The sequence below is a fragment of the Triticum urartu genome, chromosome 6, assembly GCF_003073215.2.
Source record: "Triticum urartu cultivar G1812 chromosome 6, Tu2.1, whole genome shotgun sequence".
Lineage (NCBI taxonomy): Eukaryota > Viridiplantae > Streptophyta > Magnoliopsida > Poales > Poaceae > Triticum > Triticum urartu.
The window spans coordinates 10,547,727-10,573,189 of record NC_053027.1 but is presented as its reverse complement, the minus strand read 5'-3'; the positions used below and the strand labels follow the sequence as shown (position 1 = coordinate 10,573,189).

At 42.8% G+C, this 25,463-nt stretch overlaps 1 pseudogene; it reads left to right on the top strand.

Moving 5' to 3' along the window:
• The first annotated feature begins 6,880 nt into the window (after positions 1-6,880).
• Positions 6,881-22,976, top strand: LOC125517423 (annotated as a pseudogene).
• The last annotated feature ends 2,487 nt before the right edge of the window (positions 22,977-25,463 follow it).

The window sequence follows — 25,463 nt, the reverse complement described above, 5'->3', positions numbered from 1 at the left end:
AGAAACATAATAGTTTGAAGAAGAAAAACATATGTGGATAACTGAAAATCCCATAATTACTTCTTAGAATCCAAAAGATCTTATTTTACCTCTAATACATATGTATATCCTGATTTCGACCGATTTGTACAGTCCTCCCTGACATCGAGTGCATGGATTCCTAGCTAAGTGGGCAGATCAATGACACTACGCAACCGCAAAAATAAATGGTGTACGTACTTTATACGGAGTATAATACACTCATGTTTTTCCTTGCAGTTTTATATGTGTAGAAATAGTTAACCTCTCTATACTACCATAGTTTAGTCCATTGAACGGAGAAAAGACAGACCTAGCTAGGCAATATGTGAAATCTGTGATTAGTATGTAATCACGTTACTGATGTGCCGCTGTTCTTGAATATTTTAAAAAATTGACTGGACTCTCGGTTCTTTTCTGTATTAATGTTTGTTGTGTACTGGATACTATAAGAGCAAATTTTTGAATGCAGCCGGCATCTGTGCTGAAGAAGAACACATGATTGGACAAGGTGAGCTGTGATTTACGGATGAAGGACTGTCAGTCCTATACTTATCCAATCGGCATACACACAATCTGTGAGCTCGCGATGGTTAACTGAACTTAACTGAAAACTCACTCGAAAGTAGATGACCAGCTAGAGTTACTAAAACTTAACAGTGAAACCTCCCTAATCTAGATGTTCGACTGCATGATCTCGATGATGCCAATTTGCGTGTGCAGCTCCTAGAAGCGCGCATGTCCGAGCGATTTTGTGAGGCTGCTCCTGTGTACTGATATAATCAACTGCAATCATACCATTCTTCACACAGTCACGAATGAAGAGGTACCTAAGATTAATGTGCTATTGTGCTTACTTCGATCGTGGAACACATGATTATTGCAAAGTTGTATGGCAGATTTGTTGTCGACGCGAAGTTCAGCCTACAGAGGGTCTTCCTTCAATAGATCACCGAGAAGACGGCCGGTCCAAACTCCCTAACAGGCGGCCGTCACGGCATCTATGTACTCCGACTCGCATGGTGAGAGAGTGATGACCTGCTTTTGAGGATGCCAGCCGACCGGTCAGGAGCCATAGAAGAACAACATTCCCAATGTGCTCGCTATCATCTATGTATCCTCCCATAGTCCCATATCAGCATCACTGAATCCACGAACCTTTGGTAGTGGAGCATGCCAACAAGGCTCTGGTAAAGCGCCGCATCTGCTAACGGGCTGATGCTTGACCTGTAGAGCTTCAAGCGCACCTCCATGGGAGTATGGCAGGGGTTGCAGGCTTTGTGCCGCACTACTTCGCAGGTGGCGTTCTTTTTTACTTTGAAGATCCATTTCAATCCAATTGGCCAATGTCCTGTAGGGAGGTTACCATGTCGCGTTCTCCTCGACCGAGCCCATTTCCTTTAGCATCGCACGGCGCCATATGTCAGGCGGCTCCGCCTCCGCAAAGTTAACCAGCTCATTGGCGAGCACCAGGTAGAGTTTGTCAGCCTCCAATGTTGGGACAAAACCTAGACGAACCTCTCTCTCTCTCTCTCACTCGCACGCAGCCTTTCTTTTTTAGTTTCTTCTTTTTTTGGCAATGTGCATCCGTCATGTCACTTGGGCATTGCGTTGTTGCAGAGACTGGATGTAATTAATATCTTTGCGATATTAATATATGAGGTTTTTTACAATACCCTGATACTCCTTACATGGAGGTGGGAGTACCAACAAAATCTCACCGTTGATTTCAGAGGGCACTTTAGGCCTTTTGTCTCCGTAATTTAGGTATAATTTTAAGATTTTCCCTTGATCTAATTTCCTAATCTGATCACCTGAAAAAAGAAAAAAGAAATCTCTTCCGATCAAGCGCAAGCCGCCGCCTCTGATCGTGCACAATGACCGGTGGCACATCCTCCCGGGGGAATCTTCTCAGTCCCCAGGCCCGATCACACACATGCATAAAAAATTGGCAACCTAGCCGCCGGCAAGTGCTCCCGGCGACCCAGCCCTCCCCTGGATCTAGCAATCAGTTCATTCCAATTCCAACAATCACACAATTACTAATAGTTGTATACTTGTATTTCACCGCATCGCGTTCCCTTTTGAGATCTGATGTATTGATTTCGTTTTGGGGATATGAAGAAGTCCTGCTCTATGGGTCCCCAGCTTAATCGCCGGTTGCATGTTGATCATATCCCTTAATTAGTGGAGAATTAACAATCTAATTCTAGATTACCAAATTACCCTCGAACTGGTGGTACTTTCCAACTTTTAATGATAGTACTCCAAGACATCTATACTAGAGTGCCAAACAATCGTATCCATCAGATTAGAGTAAATGGAGGGCTTATATTCATTTGAAGGTACCATAAAACACCTCCATCAGCTATCTTCTACCTCGTCCAGGAGTCAAACGTTGGCCAGCTTCAAATTATACTACAAGCTCCCGTACGAATCTTTCATACTACGTATAGCTATATAACAAAGAAACTATTAATGATGTGAATAATCATGAGTGGACGAGGTAGAAGATAGCTGATGGGAACTTAACGCCTTCTTCTGGTACCGATTTATTAATTTATTTGATACTATGGCCTCCTCCCCTGCCAAAGGTTATCCTCGTGCAACATACGGTGTCGAACGGTTGAGTATTTTATGAACGAAACTTATTAACTCCGAACGTTCGGATTTTAAGCATGGCAACCTAAATGTTTTTCATGGCAACTTTAGTTCAGGTGATGTTGGCAAACATGGTAATTTTTTAACAAAAAATGAACTGGGACAAAGTTGTCATGTGTCAACGACTAAAGTTGCCACCTCGCATCAACTAAAATTGCCATCAAAAAATGTTCGAAATGTTAAAATCCGAACGTTCAGGATTTATTGGGATCCTTTATAAATTATTTCTTAAAATAACGATGGCCGGCCTTGGTAAGCTAATTAATCAGCTTGTAGGGAAAAAGGTGCGTGCTCATAGCAACCCTGATGCAAGAGAAATCAGATTGGTTCACAAGAGCGAATAGGTTCTTCTTGTGGCTTCATTTGTTTTGGGGGCAGAAAAAGTACAGACTTGGTTAGGGCAGCTCACCCCTCAAAATAGTGGAGGATCCGGCAAAGTAAACCCTTAGTGGAGTATATTTACTACACTAAGTTTTGGCTGGACCCATCTAATCCCCTATATATAACGGAGTAAAAACCAAATTTGCATAAAGTTCAAGATATATTCGATTTAAACAACCGAAATTTGACATAATGTGCATATATTCAACCAAAATTTGCATAAAGTTCAACATAGATTCTATTTAAATTAATCTTTGGCTTAAACACAACCTAAACATAAACTCTAATCACTATTATAGAGTGCTATCCATTTGGCCCGCTTCATACCACCGATCTTAGGGTTCGGCCCTGTGTCCTTGTCGCCGCAGTCGGGGAAGATGCGGCGCCATTCTTCGACGTCGATCTCCTGTCGTTGCCGCAGTCGGGGAAGATGCGGTGCCATTTTTCGACGTCGATCTCCTTCTCCTTGTGCTCGTCGTCGTCGGAGAGGACGACGACCGCCCCACCCCCCCTCCCCGGCGCCCACCATGTGGTCGGCGAATCGCTTGCGCAAACGTATGTACGGCGACTTACATATCCGATATTTTCATTAGCGAAGTTCAGAATCTAGCAACATAAATTCTTTGTGACCAGCACTTCCATTTTTCTTCTGTGAAAGCAACAAGCTTGTGGATGTAAACGCAAGGTGAGAAACTATCTTCCTTTTTTTTGAAAATTTAGCTAATAGTGTGATATCTAATCATGGGTAAATCTCGAGTAGACTTTGTTCGGATGTGAAGCTGGGAATGACAATGATAATCTACCTAAGACCAAGTAATTTAATCACTCCATGTCTTCAAGTAAGGCTAGCATCTATGGAAACCAAACTTTTAACTATTTTGAAGATTGTTCAATACTTACCGATAATTACAGTATCAAAACCAATCGATCTGTCATGACATGTATTCTTTTAGTCCATACTTACTTTAATTTGATGTAACATACTTCCGTAAGAACTAATGTTCAAAACACAACCTTGTAGACCATGTTAATGTCCAAGGCACCTTATATTGTATTTCAAGGGATGTATTAATTTGTATTTTTGTTTTAGTAGTTGGCTAAGTAACCATGACACTGACTGGGTAGATTAGCGTATCAATTTATTAAATTACCTATGGCGAAACAAGTACTCCATACATCATTTATCAGTCGACATTGTCATTTCAAATGTCTAATGTAACCATCCTTAATACTCACCCCACACATCCATGTAACATGTTAGTGTACTTAATCATGCATAAAATAATGCCGAGTGGATCTCATAAATCATGTACGCATTCTCCCATGTGTCTTGAGATCTGCATTTGATCGGCCACCATGTGGACACAGTAGCCATCTAGGTCTAGTATAAACTAGTAGTCTAGTACTAGGAATTTTGTAAAGGTTTGCACAAGAATCTCCCCGTACAACAGAGCATAGATTATTATAGCTACATCGTTAATACGCCCTTTGTTATATAGCTATATCATACGAAAGATTCGTACGGGGAGCGTAGTACTCCCTCTGTTCCATAATATAGTGCGCTCGCGCTTTCCATGATTCAAGTTTGACCATAAATTTAACCAACAAGGCCAACTGCGGTGAAAGAAAAAAAATTATATCATTGAATTCATATCAAAAATACAAATTCAGTAGGATAATTTTTGCTCCCGCCACAGTCGGTTTGGTAGTTAAATTTACGGTTAAACTTGAATCTTAAAAAGCGCGGACGCACTATGTTATGAAATGAAGGGAGTAGTATATTTGGAGCTGGACAACTGGTGACTCCTAGACGAGGTAGCAGGTAGCTGATAGGAACTTAACGCCTGCTTCTGGTACCGATCAAATTTTATCAATTTGTTTGAGACTATGCACGGCCTCCTCCCCTGCCACTGTCCTCGTACAACATGCAGTGTCGAAAGGTCGATGGTTTGCATTAGTTCTAGGGTAGCATGTTACGAATTGTTTGTTAACAGGCCATTGTTAGCCGCCTGTCGGCCGGGCCAAATTTAGGCCGGTCACCGCACAGGCGTTGGATGCATGCACGTATGGCCGTTGGATCGGGGCTTCTCATGTCGTTTTATTTCTTAAAAACAAATCTGAGGGTGCCAGTGGAAAAAGAGAGCAGTGACCCGCCGGCACCCACCATGGACGAGCGAACGCGCAACCTCGAAGCACCGCCTTCAACACCGCCGGTTCGCCGCCCGCAATACCAGTCATCGTCCTCGCCGGTGATCACTACCTGCCATGCGTTTCTCGTTGGCCCCACGCATACAATACCGAGCGCCCACAGGTTGCAGTCAATATGGCGATGGTCACAACTCCGGTTAACGACAGGACGCAGCTCCAGGGGCGGCGGTACCTCCCTAGGTTGCTGATCGCAGCAAAACCACCTGCTGGTCATAGCAAGCGCAGACAACTGTTACAGAAAAAAAAGTCATCATCGTTCGCCGCCGCAGCCCATGGCAACTCGGCTTGCCGGTTCCAACAAATTTGAGCCCCGGTTCTAGCAAAAGATCTCCTTCGTTGCTGAGCCCATCGCGGTCGCCAAGCTCATCATTCGTGGATGTAGCCCCCCCCCCCCCCCCGGGCGGGCGTTGTTTGCAGCTCCTCACGTCCATGGCATGTGGTGTAGGCTGCATGGGGCCACCAGCAAGTGCTCTCCAAAAGAATTTCGCGGCGCACAAGCAGCTAGCCGCAATGTAGGATCTGCCTACATCCTATGATGCGCGCTCCGCCGCCCGAAGCTGTATTTAATCGTTTGCCTTCTTAATATAACTATGGCCCTGTTTGAATTCATTGGTTAGAGTTAATTTGAGCTAGTTTGGGCTCAAATAGCTCTAAAGTATCCGAACATGAGGGCTAGCTAGTTTGAGCTAGTTACATCTAACTCACCTAAAAAAAAACTATCCCACCCAAGTGATGCTAATTGGAGCTAGTTCTCCTTGTGCATTTATTGTCAATCTAATCTTGTCTTCCAAACACCTATTTGGCTAGAGTTGGTTTAGGGCCAGTCATGAGTTAAAAACTAACTCTAACCTCTAGCTAAGTTAGAGTATCCAAACAGGGTCTATGGCCGGTCTTGGTGAGCTAGCCCGATGGAAGAGAAGTCAGATTGGGGCACAAGCTAGAGCGAAGAGGTTCTTTCTTGTGGATTCATTTGTTTTTGGAGGCACCTAAGAGCATCCAAAGAAAGAAGCTAAGAAGTACAGACATGGTACACTAAAGAAAAAAGCTATGTTCAAGCATCCGATGTTTTGTGATTCCATCCAGGCATTCAATCAATGGTAGAGTCGCATGTGCGATACACAAATTGGATTTCTCTATGACGCACAAGGAGGGAATCAACTCCAAATCGATTTCACGGACTAATCCGTGATTGAAAGATTAGGAGGACAGTAGTATTCCTAACCCATCAGAGTTTGAATTCTAGACTTAACATTGGTGTTTATATTTTCTAGATTTATTTCAGACTTTTCGACGATGTTCGTTCAGTGAGAGGAGATGTTCCTGTCCACTACGAGACGCCGGTGTGACACTTCGTGTATCTCAAAATCAAACACCAAGAAAAACTATAGAAATAGTAGCATCACTTGGGCTATAATTTATCACAGAGGAGATGTTCCCATCCACTAGAGAAATCATCACAGAGGACAACAGAAATGATACTTTAGGAATTCTCAAGAAAAACTATAAAATAGTAGCAGGACTTGGGCTATAAATTACGGGGAAAATCAAACACCAAGCCATCGCACTAGCTAGCTAGAAAGTTTTCTAAGTACATTAAACAGGCTAGTTAGCCATGGCTCAAGTTCTTCGCAGCTTCCATGAGCATGAAGTCCTTGTGCTCATCGTATGCCCTCTTGTCCTCCTCCTCCTCATCCTTCAGTTTGCCACGTCCACGACAACCACAAGGAGAGCAGACAAGCTGCTCCACAGACTCCCATCGCCTCCCTACAAGCTCCCTCTCATCGGCCACCTCCACCTCGTGGGCTCACTGCCCCACATTTCCCTCCGCAGTCTCGCCGAGAAGCATGGCCCCGATGTCATGCTTCTACGCCTTGGCGCCGTCCCCAGCCTTGTTGTGTCGTCCGCTCGTGCAGCCATGGCAGTTCTTCGCACGCAGACCATGCGTTTGCGTCCCGGGTACAGTCCGCCATGACTGACATCCTCTTCTATGGATCAACTGATATGGCCTTCTCCCCATACGGGGATCACTGGCGCCAGATAAGAAAGATCGTTGCAACACATCTTCTCAGTTTCAAGAAAGTTGGCTCCTACCGTCTTGCCCGGGAAAAAGAGGTAATTGGTTTCTGAGTAGTAGTTTCTGCAATATGTCACCAAGAACAAGATTTTTCTATTAATATGGATAGAAATTTTTTATATCGCGAAAGTATATTTTTTCCAAGACAAACTAATAGCGAGTTTTCAATATATTAATCGTCAAACATAGAGAAGAAGTTTGACTCCGCGTTGATATATTTTCGACTAGAGAGGCTACTACTAACAAACCTTGTGGTGGTTAGTGGTTACTGAGGTCCAAGTAGTGTTGACTTTGTTTTTCGGTATGGAAATTTGCAATTCATGGTATACATTGACCACTATTGATCATCCACTCATCCATGGCTGAATGATCGACAGGTACAACACGCTATGGTGAGGATCCGCGAGGCAGCCGCCAGGAGCGCTGCAGTGGATCTTAGTAAGCTGCTTAGCTCGTTCACCACTGATATTGTTAGCCATGCTGTGTTGGGGAAGTCCTTCAGAGGTGGCGGTCGAAACGAGTTATTCCGCGAGCTGGTAGAGACTAGCTCGATGCTAATAGGTGGGTTCAACCTAGAGGATTACTTCCCCAAGTTGGCAAGGCTGGACGTGGGGGGCAACCGCCCCCCCCCCCTCCCCTAGCTCAAAGAAAAATTTGCATATATATCTATGTATTTGACCAAATTTTCCACCAAAAATCAGCATATTGTGATTTTGTTTGCCCCTCCTAGCCAATGCCCCCCCCCCCCCCCCCCCCCCCAATGATTTTAGCCCAAGCTCCGCCACTGGCAAGGAGGATGGTGTGTGCTAGGGCGGAGAGAATAAAAAAGAAATGGGATGACTTGCTTGATGAGATCATCAACGACCACGCCAAGAACACGATGTTGGACCATGAAATCAAACAAGGCGGAGAGACAGATTTCATCGATGTGTTGCTCTCCATTCAATAAGAGTACAACCTCACGAGAGAAAACGTCAAGGCCGTGTTGGTGGTATGCATGTCATACTAAATAACCGCATATTTGGATACATATAAATCTATCTATCTATACCTCTATTTATCTATACCTCTATATCTATCTATCTATCTATCTATCTATCTATCTATCTATTTATCTATATCTATATCTATCTATCTATCTTCTATCTATCTATCTATACCTAGACTAATTAGGCACTTCCAAGAAATTCCCACGTTAATTAGATTTTACGAGCCGTTAATCTGGTGGGACCGATTTTACGAGCCGTTAATCTGGTGGGACCGAACTATTATGGTGTAGATCGATTCATAGAACAAAAAAACCTCCCTGTCTTTTTTTTACTATTCTAAAACTCTCAGCAGGCTGGTATGGTTTGAGTCGACTAATGTGCTGTTAGTTTAGATCTGATTGTAGCTGCTGCCACCACAAGTCGTTGCTAACCTTGCCATCTATTTTTCCTATATATAGTAAATTAGGCAACTATTCAAGTCTTCAAGATATATGAGTCTATCACAGTTGGACATACTTTGAAGATTTACAAAATAGATTTTAGGATATTAAACATCATTGGAATTAAGTTTCTTGATCTTCAATGTCACGTCACAACTAGCAGGAAAGGGTGTCGGCCTCCCGGGGCAATGGAGCATCAATAAAGGTTATACCACATATGAAAGAAGATCACTAGAGTTACAAGTTCATTCCTACATGTCAACATTGATCAGATATCTCTCATGTAAACACAGTGGGGGGTGTGGTGCGATCTGACCATCTGCCCATGTTGCCAGGTGCATGTTCTAGGAGAGGTTTCTCCTTTCTACTTGACCCAGCATGGCCAGGTTTATAGTTCAGTTTTTGTTTTAGCGTCTCCGGAGTCCAGAGTATAATATGGCCATCAGATATACGTTTCCAGAACAAAACTGGAATTGTCATTTGGACTAGAAAAAAAATCCTAATCAGATATGCGTCATTTGGACTATGATAATAATTCTAACCGTTGGTATGATCATATTTTATAAGCTATGGCCTTCTGTTGTCCATCAACAGTAGTGAATTACTGACATCTATGTTTGACGAAAGACACAAGAACAAAATCGTGGATACAGTGTTCGCACACGAACACGTCACCGTGTACCCTCGACGCCGGGGGTGATGCACCACAGCTCACGTCGAAGGAGACCCGTCCGGAAGCGCGGTACGCAAGACAATCCGGCGAGTGCTTTTGAGGACCCGAAACCCCACACGCCCGGGAGGGACCCCGTCAGGGCGCGCGGCGGCTATGGGTTGCCCTAGGTCGGCCTGACCGCCCCTAGGGCCTCGAGGTTCGCCGCCCTGCAATGAAGAAGAACGAACGAAGAACGAGGAAGAAGAAGAACTAGGGTTAAGGAGAAAAGATAAAAGATAAAAAGTGGTAGATGATTTTGTCGATTGTGTGTTGTTCAATCGGCCGTCACCTTTTATCTATATAAGAGGCAGATGGACTTCCCGTACAAGAAAAGGACTTTCCTAGCCGTCCAAATCATCAAAACCTAATAAAACACGGAGTATTCATGACCTCAGGCCCGGATGTCCGGCTCAAGGCCCGGATGATCCGGCCTAACCAAGTTTTCTGACAGCAGCTCATTAATCGGGCTGTAACTTTTGCATACGAACTCGGATTAAGATGATTTTTATATCAAAATCAACCGCCTCGACGATACACACAACTTTGCTGTTGAACACTTTTTGATCTGAGGCCATCTGGGGGGTGTTTCGGGCGTTTTCTAACATCTGCAGCAGAAAAAACTGTCCGGACGTCCGGACTTCTACCCGGACTGTCCGGCCTCCATCCGGATCATCCGGGACTGGACCCAGATCATCCGTCTTCAGCGCCAACCTTCTGGTGTCTTGATGCTCCAATTACCCGGATGATCTGGACGGGACGCTGGCCCGGATGATCCGGCCAAACATTGCTGCAGCACACGGTTTTGCCTGTAACTTTTGCATACGAACTCGGATGGGGACGATCTTTATATCAAAATCATCCGTTTCGACGAGACAAAGAACTTTGCAGTTGTAACTTTTTTCATCAGAGGCCATCTTGGTTAGGTTTCATGCCATTTTCTAATCTGGTGTCAATACGAGCATCTCTAAGATTGTCATAACTTTTCCATCCGAGCTCTGTTTTGGACCATCTATATATTTATTCCCATCGGCTTGAAGAGAGTCATCCAATGGTGACATGAAATCATGAATTTGACATCATCTCATTATAGCCTCAAGTTACTCTTTGCGATCATGCCATTTTTGAGCGTCAAGACATGCCCCCCTATTTTTCCACTAGTAGAAAAAGGGTCTGTTGTCCCGGTTTGTAAGGGCCTTTTGTCCCGGTTCCTGAACCGGGACTAAAGGGTCGGTACTAATGCCCTGTTCCTTTAGTCCCGGTTCAATCCAGAACCGGGACAGATGGGCCTCCACGTGGCCTGTGCGCGGAGCCCAGGCAGAAGGGCCTTTGGTCCCGGTTGGTGGCACCAACCGGGACCAATAGGCATCCACGCGTCAGCATTTCTGTGGCTGGGGTTTTTGTTTTTTTTTTGAAAGGGGGGGGGGTTGGGGGTTTTGGGGGGTTAATTTAGGTGTTTCATATATTGTGTTAGCTAGCTATAATTAATAGAGAGAAGTGTCCTCTCTTATGTCCGTGCTTGGTCGACGCTACGTACTATACATACATATAGAGAGGACTAGACACGCTAGCTAGATAGTAAGCAAACGAAGGAAACAGAAGATCGTCATGAACATATATGCATACAGAGAGAAGTGATATCGACCACCTCTCCTTCTCCGAGAGATTGGTCGAACAACAAGTTCTCGTATATCTATCCGACACTACCGGCTACATATATACAATAATTATCTCTTACAAATATAATCTCCTAACATACGGACTCATGGTCCACATAGTATTCTCCGTCTTCAGCGATCACGTGGTGAAGAAAGAATGCCGCCAATTCCTCTTGAATTGCTCGCATGCGAGCTGGTGCTAGGAGTTCATCCCGCTTCCGAAACATCTAATTTGAAGAGGGGGGTCAATATATATATATATATATATATATATATATATATATATATATATATATATATATATATATATATGTATATGAATGAATGAAACTCAACACAAATGATGGTAATAAAATAAAATTGTGAATGTTGTTATTTACGCACTTCATGTTGTTCGTCAGTGTAGCCCCGCTCACAGGTCGTGTGGCGGATGGACTCACAAATGTAGTATCCACAGAAATTATTCCCTTGTTCCTGCCACAACCACTTTACAAGAAATAGAGGTCAATCAAACTGATAAGCAAGAATGCCAAATGGTATTGATGAAACTAACGCTTGAATCAATAGGAGATGCGCGGAACATGCTACTATAGTACTTACTTTCGGGTGTCTAAATTGCAGCTTCTTCGGGAGTCCCGGAGCTTTTTTGATGAATTTTTCCAAACCCTGCCAGACAAAGAAAACAATTACTTGATATATCAGGAAATGAACAAAGTTGCTGATGTGGTGGATAATGATCGATTTAACTTACTTCTCGAGCATTTGAGTCATGTTCGCATAGTCCTGAGGATCTTTTCGTCTTGAGTCTAAGACGGTTAATAGTCCCTGCTCAAGCTTAATCTCTAGGAGAATATAGTGGAAACTGCACACGCATGCATAACTCATCAATTACATTACTATAATCTTGACTAATATATAAGGGAAACCAAATACGCACAAGACAGTAACACTCACTTGAAGTTGTAAGGAAAGAGTATTATATCTTTGTGTTCATTTATTTTGAATGATCGTAGCAAGTTGGCCTCGGTTTCTGTGGCATGATCTTTAACCTGAACTGCATCTATGAGATTTGTGTTAATGAACCCAATATCACCGATTTGTCTTTTCTTCAATTCGGCGATCTTCAATCTGCATAATGTAGTGAGGATAATTATAAATACATGCAATGAAAGAGTTGAGCTATATAGAGAGACTTAATGACAGAAGTAGTACTACTTACACACAGTAGCAGGTGGCCGTTGCTTTATCGAGGGCCAATTGATTGAAAACTGAAAGAATTCCTCAAATGGAACAGGCAACAGATCAATTCCAACGAGGTCATGCTCCTTTTTAACTCTCACATACAAAGTACTCCTCCCTCCAGACTCTCTACAAATTTTCAAGTACCAATCATGCAATCTTCGCATCATCGTTGATAGAGATCTTTCATCTTTGACGAGAGACTTCCCGTACTCGTATCTTTGTATCTGCACCTCCATGAAATCATAATGTACATTGTCGGGCAGGTAATCTCCAATATTGCTATAACAGGGCACCATCCTCGGATCATTAGCGACGATGTCGCTAGGCACCTTGAGCGGGGGGCACGATTGCTTCACTTGTTCGCCGAGCTGTGCAATTTTTTTCCCAGCTCGTCGTTCTTTCAGCCTTTGATCACTGACAGTACTTCCCGACCGCTCCGCTTCAACAAATTCCTTTCCAATAATGCGCTCATAGTTTCCTTTCGGCGGAGACTTGGGTAGTTTTGTCAGGGCAGCCAGAGTGCACTTCACTTTCACCGGATCTACCTTCTCCTCCGGAGGTGGATGTTTCTTTGCTTTCACCCCTTCAAAGAAGTTCCTCACTTCTTCTCGCGCGATCTCGGCATTCTCCTCCGGGGTCCTCTCGTATGGTAACTTCTCTGGAATCTTCAGAGAAGGACCGAATCTGTATGTCCTCCCGCCTCTGGCTGTACTGCTAGACGCCGGCAGAGCAGACGGAGCGGTTGTCTTCTTTACTTGTTTACGAGGCGGAGGAGAAGGACTACGACGCGCCGGAGCAGCCGGAGCGGCGGCAGGTCTCTTCCGCCCTTGCTGACGAGGCAGAGAAGGAGGAGGCTAGCTGCTCGGGCGCGCCGGCGCAGGCGGAGAAGGAGGCGGAGTGCCGCCACGCGCCGGAGAAGGAGCTGGCCGAGTGCCCTGATCGTCACTCACCGGAGGAGGAGGCGGTGGAGGAGGCGGAGTGCCCTGACTTGCCAGAGGAGGAGGAGGAGGCGGAGGCGTCCAGTTCGGAAGGTTGATGAGCTCCTTCCGCCATAGGCATGGAGTCTTCAGAGCAGAACCCAGCCTAGTCTCCCCTTCACCGGTAGGGTGGTCAAGCTGGAGGTCCTCAAATCCCTCCGTTATTTCATCCACCATCACCCTAACATATCCTTCTGCAATCGGCCGGCAGTGAAAAGTTGCGCCGGGTTCAGTAGGATAAATAGAGCCAATAGCCGCCTTGACCTTCAAATTCATCCATTGCGTCATAAGGTGGCAATTTTGAGACTCCGTGATAGCATCCACGGGATAGCTGGCAGGAGCCGTCAAGGCATGCTCCAGCTGAAGTAGCTCGTCTGGTTCCTCTTGATCTTCACCAGCTCCCCCCGTTGCAGCATCACCGTATTCAGGGGGCACATAGTTGTCATCGTACTCTTCTTCTTCGCCGTCTTCCATCATAACCCCTATTTCTCCGTGCCTCGTCCAAACATTATAGTGTGGCATGAAACCCTTGTAAAGCAGGTGGGAGTGAAGGATTTTCCGGTTAGAGTAAGACCTCGTATTCCCACATTCAGTGCATGGACAACACATAAAACCATTCTGCTTGTTTGCCTCAGCCGCATCGAGAAACTCATGCACGCCCTTAATGTACTCGCAGGTGTGTCTGTCACCGTACATCCATTGTCGGTTCATCTGCGTGCATTATATATAATTAAGTGTCCAAATTAATAGAAGTTCATCATCACATTAAAACCAAAGTGCATACATAGTTCTCATCTAACAACATATAGCTCTCCAGAGCATCTAATTAACTAAACCATACATTGAAACTATGTAAAACATTTCAATGCGAAAACAAATGCGATCATAATCGCAACCAAGGTAACAATTGATCCAACGGCATAATGATACCAAGCCTCGGTATGAATGGCATATTTTCTAATCTTTCTAATCTTCAAGCGCATTGCATCCATCTTGATCTTGTGATCATCGACGACATCCGCAACATGCAACTCCAATATCATCTTCTCCTCCTCAATTTTTTTTATTTTTTCCTTCAACAAATTGTTTTCTTCTTCAACTAAATTTAACCTCTCGACAATAGGGTCGGTTGGCATTTCTGATTCACATACATCCTACATAAATAAAATCTATGTCACGTTGGTCGGCATAATTTTCATAAACAATAAATGAACCAATAGTTATAAAGATAATATATATACCACATCCGAATCATAGACAGGACGAGGGCCGACGGGGGCGGATACCAAAACCATCGCACTATATAAGATGCAATAATAAAAGTAAGAACATAATACAAGTATCTATGTAAACATACAAGTAAGAATATTTTTCCTTTCAGAAAGAAGATAAGAACAAGAGGCTCACCACGGTGGTGCCGGCGATGAGCTCGGCGCGGGTGATCGACGGCGGTGAAGACGGGGACGGGGCGTGACGGACCGCTAAACCTAGACAAATATTGTGGAAAATGGAGCTTGGAGGTCGAGCTTGGAGAGGAGAAAGCTTAAGTAGTGTGGCTCGGGCATTCCATCGAACACCTTGTGTGCATAGGAGGTGAGCTAGAGCACCACCAAGCCCTCTCCTCCTCGGCCAGAAAAAAACAGAGCAGTGTGCTCTGCTATTACGCGAGGGGGTATATATAGGCACCTCATTGGTCCCGGTTGGTGGCATGAACTGGGACTAAAGGGGAGCCTTTGGTCCCGGTTCAAGCCACCAACCGAGACCAATGGTGGTGGGCCAGGAGCGAGGCCCATTGGTCCCGGTTCGTCCCACCAACCGAGACCAAAAGGTCCAGATGAACCGGGACCAATGGCCCACGTGGCCCGGCCAGCCCCCTGGGCTCACGAACCGGGACCAATGCCCCCATTGGTCCCGGTTCTGCACTGAACCAGGACTAATGGGCTGACCCGGCCTGGACCAAAGCCCTGTTTTCTACTAGTGTTCGGCAAAGGTAGCGTGCCGAAAAATAACTTGTACCATGTTGGTTCTAAGGACGATGTCAACACTCCATCGGCCACTTTGCATGTGCTTAGGGCGATAAATATATATCGGCCATTATTTGTTTGAATCCTTGATGCAAACTTGGGTGAATCCTTTTCAACTTCATTAAGAATCCAATGATAAAGTTCCATAGATATGTATCTCAAGGTCGTTCTCTGAACCATATTGTTCACCCTTTTGCTAGAATTTTGTAGATAATCAACAATAAACTTTCTCAAATCCTTACTTTCGCCTGCATAAAAAATTCATTAGTGGCCGAAGCGGTGGACTTCAGTTCGGCCTTACCTCTGGTGACGAGACTATGCATCGGTTATTGATAGAAATGCAATACACCATGATTAACATAGTAGCCGGATGCTTTCTGTGCCAACTCTCTTGAATTGTCATGTCTAGAAATATGAACAATTTTAAAGCAACCCAAGGTAAATTCTGCATCTAGACATACCTCAAGATAAACTATAAGTGATTTGTCAAAACATTGATAACTCTTGGATATTTGTTATACTACTTGTAACGAATCACCGAAAGCCTCAATATGTATATCACCTATGGCAACCAAAAGCTCCAAACCGAATAAAATTTCATATTCGGCTTTGATTATTGTGCAAAAATATTTTAAGCAGCATGAGGCTTCACAAAATAGCACCATATGGAGATATATAAACAACACTTACACCGTGGCCATTGTTATGAAATTAAACATCGAAAATAATCTCTATAGTATTAGAAAGACAATGGTAATATCATAACATGTACCTTGTCTCGGTCTCCAATTGTACTAAGGACGATGTTAGAATTCCACACCGGCCATGATTAGATAGTTTCTTAGGACGATAGTTAAGTATCGGCCATTACCATGAGATCCAAGTAGAACTCATCCACTAAAGCATGTATAGCCGAAATAAACAAATAAAATGGCAATAAAATATTTCGGCCCCTTTGTATTAGCAACAAAAATGTAACTAACCAAATGTATAGTGATTTGGTAATACCCTCTCATGATATAGAAAATTATGTTGCATTCATGGATCAAAATGAATCCATGGAGGGTAATTGATCATACCTAGGGATGAATTCCATGGCAACGGCATCAATGACATGGTTGAAGAAAATGGATGATGTGCTAACCGAAGATTTTGATGTTGTGATACACACCTTCGGCTTAATTGTTTGTTGCTTCCATCCTCCTCTTTCTTCACTTTTATTATACTTGTTGCAATAGAAGCATGCAAATCATGTTTGTTATGATTGGTCCTCTTGGGAACCCATGCCATATTCTTCTGTCTCAGCTCTTGTGCACTAAGATTTTGTAATTTCTTCTTTTGCCAATATGATAAGCCGAGTGGGCATGTCGGCTGTGATTTTGTTTCAACCAATGGCAACTTGTTTTGGGCCTTGTGCACCCTCAACCTCTTTTCTTTAGATTTGACACTCTGATTTTTATCAATTGATTGCTTCACTTCTTTACCTTTTGTAGACAATGTCAACACTTTAATTGGCTCTTTGTTATTTGAGATCAAATCTAAATTAGCACACTTACGACCATCTCTTTTCACGCGGTAAACTTGCTTTACCACCTCTTTCTTCTTCCTTGAGCTCTGGACCGAATCCTTATGATTGAAACGGTCTTTGACACGTGATTGTTCAAATGTTGATCTTCTTGGAGCTGCATAGTATTGGTGAGATGGTCTAAAATACGATGGAGAATGTGCCCTTGTATCATACATGTCCCATGATGAATATGGATCTATATGAACATAGGGGGGCATCCACGGCATTGGCATTGGCGGCCAAAAATAAGGATATGAATATGTTGCATTAAAATTATCACTTTGCCAATACCGATCCTCATATTTACGCCTTGGGGGTGATCTTGGTTTCTTTGCATGATTTGGCCGATAAGCATTCTTCTCTTCACTCTTCTTTTGATATTTATCCAATAGTTCAGTGAAGGTGATTTTTTATCTCTTACGCTTGCGCTTATTTCGGCCTTTGTTTTCTTTTGGTTTGCTTTCATTGATCATTGGATTTGCTTGTCGCCCCCCAGTCCTTGGCGTCTCCATTGTAGCTTTGATGGAATTCTTTCCCTCAAGATTATGTTCATTATGCTCTTCAACAACTTCTTTACTTGAAAGCTCGATCCCATCACCTGTAGTTTTTACCTTCTCTTTAAATGGATCGGCTTGAAGTAGCCGATGCAAAAACTTTCTGCCATCGGGACCAATCGGAATAGACTGGTCATCTCTTGGTGTCTCAACAAATTTCAATCGTCCTTTATCAATGGCCGATTTAACTATTTGACGAAACATATTGTAATCCTCAAAATTATGTTTGAACGAATGATGCAACCTATAATACATTCGTCCTTGAATTGATGGCTTGACATGGTGATCAAGAATTGTTATGTAATTATTTTTCAGCAACAAATCAAATATTTGATCACACATGCTTGAATTGAAGGCAAAACTTCTATTTTCTAGCCGATCTTGCTGTGAGAACGGCTTTGGAGTTAAGCAAACGAATGATTCAGATTTTGTATCACCCCATTCGGCTATGAATTTTATTATGAAGATTTTTCTAATGTAATTACCCTTCTTCATGACCAAATCTGAAAACAGGTAAATTAATTGCTAGACATACCTCTTCAAATATGTTGGGAGAGCGTGATGGTGGTGTGACTTGAAGAATATCTTGCTCCGCCTTCGGATAGCTCCCCAACGCCATGTCATCATCTTTCTCTTGATTTCGTGCATCATTAGTTCGAAGAACTTCGTCCACCAAGCTTTCTTCGACCACTTGTTCTTGTTCTTGAAGCTCATCAATTTTTATGGCACGAAACTCATAGGGCAGGAAGTAGGTTCCATTAACTTCAGAAAAATCAAGCACCGCTGTTTTCCTATGCTTGCCATGCCCTTTCTCAATAATGCTTGCTTCTTTGGATTTGATGGACTCAGAATATATACTACTTGGTTCGGCTTTTTCAATAACTGGATTTTCTTTGTTACCCGAATCAATATCTTTATCTTTTTGAATTTGCAAGGCTTCTCGCTCTTGTCTAATTTTAGCCCACATCTCAGCTTGGCGAGCTTTGAACCTTTTCATCTCAATTTCCATCCACTCCTCATGAGATTGCCCCCCAATACTTTCAGACTTTTCCGGCAATGAGGTGCCGAAACTTTGCAACTGTTTAGGGGTAGACTAGATGGTACAACACTGGGCGACTGCATCATTTGCACAACTCTAGCTTTTACTGCAGCAAAATCATGAGGCTTCCCGCCTTCTATTAGTTCCCGTCGAATGGAGTTGCACAAATCCCAAGAGAATGTAAGATTGTTCTCAACCACCCAGTCTGGATATGGTTGCCCCCCGATGCTTTTAGACTCTTTCGGCAATGAGATGTTGCCGAAATTCTGTAATTGTGTAGGGGGTACATGATATGCCATGGTAGTAGGTGAAGGCATTTGTGCTCCTGCAGAAGTTTCACTTATTCGTCCATGACCATGAAGGTGCGGAGCCGAATTATGGACATCAACAGTTGCGTATGGTGCCAAACAATTAGTAGCATTAAGTGTAGCATATGATGTTTGAGGGTAATTGGCCAAATAACTAGTAGTAACATGGCCAATTCCCTTATCCACCGGCAAGTTTGGATTAACATACTGCAAGTTATTTGCTGATGAATAAGAACTTGAAACACTTTGCTGCATACCATTGGAAGTTCCTACATAGGGTGTCTCAACTTGATTAACCGAACTCCTCATGTTATTCATCGGCATATAAATTTGTGGGGTTGCCGATGCATGGGAGTTGGGATACATATGTTGTATGTACTAGTATCATAAGAAGTTGAAACATGTAAATTACTTTGAATCGGCCTATGCACGTAATTAGATGCATTATTAAAAAAACTAGGGCTGGCCGATACAGTATAATCATTGAACGATCTAGTAACACCATATGAATTATTTGCATCTACAGTAGGAAATTGGGTATTCATATTACCTTTGTAGATTGCAAACCCTAGATGACGATCTCTTCGTAGCAAGAACGGGCTGGAGACCGTTCAAAGCTTGATTCCCAGCGGAGTCGCCAAAAAGTGTGTTCGCACACGAACACGTCACCGTGTACCCTCGACGCCGGGGGTGATGCACCGCAGCTCACGTCGAAGGAGACCCGTCCGAAAACGCGGTACGCAAGACAATCCGGCGAGTGCTTTTGAGGACCTGAGACCCCACACGCCCGGGAGGGACCCCGTCAGGGCGCGCGGCGGCTATGGGTTGCCCGAGGTCGGCCTGACCGCCCCTAGGGCCTCGAGGTTTTCCGCCCTGCAATGAAGAAGAACGAACGAAGAACGAGGAAGAAGAAGAACTAGGGTTAAGAAGAAAAGATAAAAGATAAAAAATGGTAGATGATTTTGTCGATTGTGTGTTGTTCAATCGGCCGTCACCTTTTATCTATATAAGAGGCGGATGGACTTCCCGTACAAGAAAAGGACTTTCCTAGCCGTCCAAATCATCAAAACCTAATAAAACACGGAGTATTCACGACCTCCGGCCCGGATGTCCGGCTCAAGGCCCGGATGATCCGGCCTAACCAAGTTTTCTGACATTAGCTCATTAATCAGATTGTAACTTTTGCATACGAACTTGGATTAAGATGATTTTTATATTAAAATTAACCGCCTCGACGAGACGCACAACTTTGCTGTTCAACACTTTTTGATCTGAGGCCATCTGGAGGGTGTTTCGGGCCGTTTTCTAACATCTGCAGCAGAAAAAACTGTCCGGACGTCCGGACTTCTACCCGGACTGTCCGGCCTCCATCCGGATCATCCGGGACTGGACCCAGATCATCCGGCTTCAGCGCCAACCTTCTGGTGTCTTGATGCTCCAATTACCCAGATGATCCGGACGCGGGCCCGGATGATCCGGCCAAACATTGCTGCAGCGCACTGTTTTGCCTGTAACTTTTGCATGCGAACTCGGATGGGGACGATCTTTATATCAAAATCATCCGTTTCGACGAGACGAAGAACTTTGCAGTTGTAACTTTTTCCATCAGAGGACATCTTGGTTAGGTTTCATGCCATTTTCTAATCTGGTGTCAATACGAGCATCTCTAAGATTGTCATAACTTTTGCATCCGAGCTCCGTTTTGGACCATCTATATATTTATTCCCATCGGCTTGAAGAGAGTCATCCAATGGTGACATGAAATCATGAATTTGACATCATCTCATTATAGTCTCAAGTTACTATTTGCGATCATGCCATTTTTGAGCGTCAACATACAGTAGCATGTGCTGCATGTGGCCCTTTGTTAAGTTAGAGGCATGCTTTAGCTTAGAATTTTTTTTCAGCGTAGTTGATCGTCTTATCTCATATTTTCAGTTTTTCTACAACGTCTTAAGTTGAAGAATTTTTTATGCAAAGAGAGGTATACTTGTACATCGGGAAACCTTTCCGAGGTTACTGTATCATTCTCTTCTAATCTTATAAGGATTAGTTCTTCCCGACAATGTTAGTCGTATCTGTTTCTAGGCTATCTTCTAATATGATTGTCGTGGTACCTCCTTTTTTCTGCAAATTATCTTACTACCCCTCAATCAAAATGTCAAAATTAAAGGCCTAGACACTAAGTACTAAGCATTAATTATCTTTTTCATTCTCCATAATTAGTCCAAAAATACTACTACCTCCGTTCCTCAACATATGTCTTTTTAAAGATTCCACTACGGGCTACATATGGAGTAAAATGAGTGAACCTACACTCTAAAAAATGTCTATATACATCGGTATGTAGTTCGCAGTGGGATCTCTAAAAGGACTTATATTTAGGAACGGAGGAAATAATTATCTTGCTTGGCAGGAATCATCAACATTGCACCGCCAACCTAGAAAAGCAGCATCCAGTCAATAGAATTTTTTGCTTTAACAACTTCCAGAGGAGTTCCCTGTTGGTACGCTTTTATATATGTCTACTTTAGACTATTATTATTTCTTTCAATTACAAAGCAAGATGGCATTTTTGCTTACTCACACATATTTGGTACCTCCAAGATTTTTTGTTTCTTCCTCTAATAAGAAATTACATTCCTTTGGGTGCATGGGTTCATTTTAAGAAGAACAGTTTTTTTACTAAAATTGCTATTACATTTTAGTTCATTATAGATGTCTTTCAAAAAAAAAAAATCTTGCAAACCACTTGATCTGTGAGCTTCGAGAAATGGGTTAAGGGAAGAGATCTGATGAGTGTGGACAATTGCCTAAAAAATTTGTGTAGCTTTTTATTCTGTACTAAAGCTTTTGATAATTGAATTCAATTTTAGTTTTTCTTTTCAGTTTTATGATCCTGATTTGTTTTCATAGTTACAACTTTAAGACCAATGTACATATGAGCAAATTTATATCGATGAGAACACATAAATGCTATCTTTCAACAATTCCACCTGGATAAAATAGAACAAGTATGCAGGAAGAAATCATGTGTTTTCCAACATATGCTGGACTCATGTTTTTTAATCGTTTGGCAAAACGGCAGGATTATATACACCATACTTATCTCTCTAGCATTCAATAATTATGCACCAAATTAAAGAAAGTAAAAAGCAGTTTTGTTTATTCATTTTATTTGTAATATTATGTGTTCCCCCAATTATATTTATATTTCCAATATACTTGGAGAGTTAACAAATAGAGGAACTGATTGGGAATGTTACATGAATGTACCGTTACTAAAAGAAACTACCGTCTTTTAAATAGTACACTTTCAAGAGCTTAATACAAAGTCTCTGAATTTGCAATTAATTCCATTTCACTATGTATAACTAATGTTTCCGCAATTCCATGGAGCTATTGTCAAAATGACTAGCCCGTGCGGATGCACGGGTTGTCGACTAGTTAAACATAACTGATATACTGACATGTAAAAATGGTGGTCTCTATTTTTGCAGGACATGTTCATAGGTGGAACGGACACATCATTCATAGTGCTGGATTGTGCAATGGCTGAGTTAATCCAAAATCCAGAGGTGATGACCAAGCTCCAAGCTGAGGTGAGGAGCGTAGCAGAGGGGAAGGAAATGGTTATAGAAGAGGATCTGAGTGGCATGATCTACCTCAAGGGTGTTATCAAAGAGACGCTCCGGCTACACAGTCCCGTGCCGCTCTTCGTGCCCCACCTCTCCACGGCTGACTGCGACGTAGAGGGATACACCATACCATCTGGTACCCGTGTGATCATCAATGGATGGGCTCTAGCAAGGGACCCTGCCTACTGGGAGAGCGCAGAGAAGTTCATGCCCGTGCGCTTCATGGAAAATGTTGGAAGCACCATGATTCCTGACTACATGGGAAACAATTTTCATTATTTGCTTTTTGGTACTGGACGAAGGGTGTGCCCAGGTATGAACTTTGGAATGGCCACTGTTGAGATAATGTTGGCAAATCTCATGTTCCACTTCAACTGGGATCTACCTGCAGGGACAGTAAAAATCAATATGACGGAGTCCTTCGGCGTCACAGTGGGTCGCAAGGAAAATCTCATTCTTGTCCCAGCACTTGCGCAAAAACAAGTTTAAACGGGATCATGCTATATAAGACTACAGTGTATGTTGGATGTATGCTTGATTACCTACTTTTCAGATTGCAATCACTGTTGTTGTATGCATAGATATTGTGCCTTTGTTGTAAGCATTAACGTATGGGTTTCACAGTGCACTATGATATATTGAAATAATGGGTACGGTGTCGGAAAAGGCCGAGGGGAAAAATTGTTTACACGATCCCATCGCTGGCATGCAATTGTCGCTGAGATGGACCTGGAGCTGCTTGTTGTTGCACTAATAGCAATCTATCCAAGTTCCCAGCAGCGCTGAGCTGTTTTACATTTTTTGAGTGGCTTGCAGGGTACAGTTTTGATTTTTGGAGTTGTAAGTATTTCATGTAATGAGAGCCAAAAAAGACCAAAAACATATTGCTATTTTTTACTTTATTCTTTCCCGAAAATTATAATATGAAATAAAATTAAGATTAGGAGTCTAGAACATTGACGATTGGATCAATAGTTTCTATTTGCTATATTGTGCACATCTCAGAAGAATACTATGTAAGTTGCCTGAAATTTATTAGGTAAGTCAATTTTTTAACCGTTGATTTTTTTTGTCAAGATTTGGGCTGTTTTTTTTTTCTTTTGTCAATTTTCATGGCTTCCAGGGCTGAAGGTTTCTCTATTGGCCTTGAAGCCCGTTACTCATTCCCTATTTCTTCTATTTGTATTAGTTTTTCTTTTGTTTATGTTTTCTTTTCCATTCGGTTTTCTTCTTCTATGTTGGTATTTTTTGGATGTTGGGTGAGTGTGAACATATACACTCAAGTACAATACAATATGTGTGTAAATTATACTAGAGTGTAAAAATGCAATATTATATGCTTATTCTTTGCATCTATACCAATATAAAAAGACCCAAATGGGCAGATCCAACTAATCTCAGCCATCGAACTAAGTTAATCCAATGACCTAGACTGCTCCAATGGCGAGTATTAAACATGTTTAACGTGCAATTAATATCATACCAAATATTGCACTAATCACAGAATTAACACACAAATAATAGCATACCTAAAATCCGCGTGCAATATATTGCCTAAATATTTAACGTGCGTTGCACGTGGGCATCTACTAGTATTACAAAAGGTATAGTTTCAATGCAAAGTTGTGTGCAAGTTTTGTTTTCTCTTAAAGGGTAATACCAGTGCCCCTAATTCATTCTTCCTTACAAAGCTTAATTATTTTTATTATGTGTAAAAAAATTAATTCATTTTTAAGTTTACTAATACCAATGCCACTAATTCATTTTTTCTCGGGAAACATATTTTTCCCAAAAAATGCACTATTATATACCTATTCTTGCATAATATAGAAAAGCATGTTTTTTTGTAAATTGTGTGCAAATTTTGTCAAAAAAAACATGCTTTATATACTTTATATATTCCCGAAAAATGCACTATTATATACTTGAGGATTGGATCGGCCATCTTCTCGGTGATGTATTGAATGATTATTGCAAAGTTGTACGGCAGATTTGTTGTCGACGCGAAGTTCAGCCTAGAGAGGGTCCTCCTTCAATAGATCACCGAGAAGACGGCCGATCCAAACTCCCTAACAGGCGGCAGTCACGGCAGCTATGAACCCCGACTCGCACCATGAGAGTACTCAAAACTGTTTTTGAGGCTGCCAGCTGATCGGGGAGGAACCGTAGAAGAACAACATTCGCGATGTGCTCTTGCTATCATCTATGTCTCCTCCCATATCTGCATCACTGAACTGAATCCAACGATGAAGCTTCGGCTTCGCCTTGGCCTCCTTGCACCGGCAGCCATGGAAGCGGGTGCCTGCCACGTACCCGACCATGAATGCTATATCCGGCTGGGTGCGCACCAGGTAGCGGGGCATGCCAACAAGGCTCCGGGAAAGCGCCGCATCTGCTGGCGGGCTGGTGCTTGACCTGTGAAACGATGGGTTAAGCGTATACCCTAGGTAGGGACGCGTGCGTGTTAAATAGGGCACGAGGCCATCGAGATTACAGAGAGAGGTTTCGGGAGGTTAGGATCGATCTCATCTATCTACAAGATAACTACAACATCAGGAGAGATCGATCCTACCTGCCTAACCAACACGCAAGACATACGCACGCCTACAACGTAATATACATGGTTTATACATATACCGTGTATATATAGAGAATACAACATTTAACACTCCCCCTCAATCACAACTATCCAAGTTGAGATTGTGCCTGAAAGCTTCTAACTGCGGCAGAGTGAGTGGCTTGGTAAAACCATCTGCTACCTGATCACCAGTAGGAATAAACCTGATATTCAACATCTTGTCAGCCACTCGTTCGCGGACAAAATGATAATCGATCTCGATATGCTTTGTCCTGGCATGAAAAATAGGATTGGCAGATAGGTATGTAGAACCAAGATTATCGCACCAAAGTGAGGCTGCATTTGGATGATGAATACCCAATTCTGTCAACAAGTTCTGAACCCAGATTACTTCAGCA